The sequence below is a fragment of the Hyaena hyaena genome, unplaced genomic scaffold (assembly GCF_003009895.1).
Source record: "Hyaena hyaena isolate Hyena2069 unplaced genomic scaffold, ASM300989v1 scaffold_526, whole genome shotgun sequence".
Classification (NCBI taxonomy): Eukaryota; Metazoa; Chordata; class Mammalia; order Carnivora; family Hyaenidae; genus Hyaena; species Hyaena hyaena.
Window position 1 is genome coordinate 1,074,620 of NW_024081160.1, and position 2,255 is coordinate 1,076,874.

The window sequence follows — 2,255 nt, forward strand, 5'->3', positions numbered from 1 at the left end:
TCGTGGGGTTCTCCCTGCCTTCTTGGTGCTTGCCAACACATCCCTTCTAAGCTGGAGACCTTCCCTCCATAAGAAATTTTAATCAAATATCTTCAGAAGCTAAAATGTTCATTAAACATCACACCAAATCCCTAGGAAGAGACTTAACTCTCCTCGTCTTTATGAAAAAAAAAAAAAAAAAAAAAACCCAGACGCTGATCTAATACCCACTGTGTGAGGCTAGAATTTATTACACTGCTTTTCTTGATATTTATGATGATACAATGCAGAGTATGGAAAAAATTAATTAGCAACCTTCTACATCAGACAGGGTTTCTCCAATTAAAACACGTTCAATTCACAAAATACATTAGCAGTTTCCTATAACTGTTGAAATGTTTGCTAACACAACTTAAGCTCCAACTTTTTATTAGAATTTTAATAACATACCATAGAAAAATAAAATCCAAGAGCGCCTGGGTGGCTCAGTCGGTTAAACGCCCAACGTCAGCTCAGGTCATGATCTCATGGTTCATGGGTTCGAGCCCCAAGACAGGCTCTGTGCTGACAGCTGGGAGTCTGGAGCCTGCTTCAGACTCTGTGTCTCCCTCTTTCTCTCTCTGCCTCTTCCTCACTCGTGCTCTGTCTCTCTGTCTCTCAAAAACAAACATTAAAAAAAATTTTTTTAAAGGAAGAAAAAGAAAATCCATGTATACTTACATTTTAAAATGTAGAAGGCTGACATAAGAGAATTTAAATTTCTAATAAATTATTTTTTACTCTAAAGACAAATATGGTTTGGGGTGCTGGGTGGCTCAGTAGGTTAACCGTCTGACTTCAGCTCAGGTAATGATTTCACAGTTGGTGGGTTTGAGCCCTGCATCGGGCTCCGTGCTGACAGCTCAGAGCCTGGAGCCTGCTTCAGCTTCTTTTGTGTCTCTCTCTGTCCCTTCCTCACTCATGCTCTGTCTCTCTCTCTCTCTCTCAAAAATAAATAAATGTTTAAAAAAATGTTTAAAAAATTAAAAAATAAAAATAAAAAAGACAAATATGGAAATATGCTTCTGTGTGTCTCAATGAGAAAGTGTGTGTGAGTATAAAAAATTATCTTATAAAACATATACAGCCAGACACAGACGCACCCTCTTCTGGGCGTTTCTCTATGTGCAGAATAAGAAAAGAAATGTTAAGTGGGCAAAAGAAAGTATCCAAAAGCCAAACCGGAAACTGGAAGAGTTTGCAACCAGGAGACACACTGAGGCCACCTCCCTCCTGCTGGGACACAGGAGCGGCGGGACACAGGACCCCAGAGCAGATCCTGCACCCTTCAAGTGTGATGCGGGCATAAAGACAAAAGCCACACACCGGAGAGACGGCTGAGGGAAGGAGAGAAGGAGCCTGGGTCCCGACAGTGGCCCAAGGACACCCTGCCAGCCCTGGACACACAGCCCGCGATGTGACAATAATACAGCTCTCACGTGACCAATCTGCCGAGAACTGACGTTCCCAGTAGATGCAACTACACATTTTCCAAACTGGCGCTAAAAGGCAAACCTAAAACTTTCTGTTAATCCACTGATAGAAAGCGTAACGTGTACAACTTCTGGATTTTTCCACTGGAATTACTAAACACGTAATGGAATTCAAGTATCTACATTTTTTTTCAGGGCATATAAACAGTACCGAAAATGCTGTAAGCCCCTCCAGAAACCAAAGTAGACAGATCTCTAACCATGAGGACTCTGAGTCAACTCACTCTCGGGCCCTAAATACTTTTTTACATAAAAAGACAATGTCATTGGGCACCTGGGTGGCTCAGTCGGTTGAGTGTCCAACTTCGGCTCAGGTCATGATCTCACGGGTCAGTTCGTGGGTTCGAGCCCGGCGTCGGGCTCTGTGCTGACAGCTCAGAGCCTGGAGCCTGCTTCCGATTCTATGTCTCCCTCTCTCTCTGACCCTCCCCTGCTCATGCTCGCTCTCTCTCTCTCTCTCTCTCAGAAATAAATAAAACATTTAAAACAAAACAAAAAAGACAATGTTGTTGGAAACGGCTGAAGGGTCTGCATTTAGGACAGAAGGAAAGTAACCCCCTCCCTGCATTCCACGTGGTTCATCTTCCCTGGAGGACAGTTATTGCTCTGTCGCCGATACGATGCGGGACAGGAGCTGTGTGCGCACACACTTAGCATCTACTAAATAAAAGCAGAAGCAACCACCTACTTGCAGCACAGACCAGGCTGTCCTTCTATTTGACAATCGTTCCCACTGAAATACGT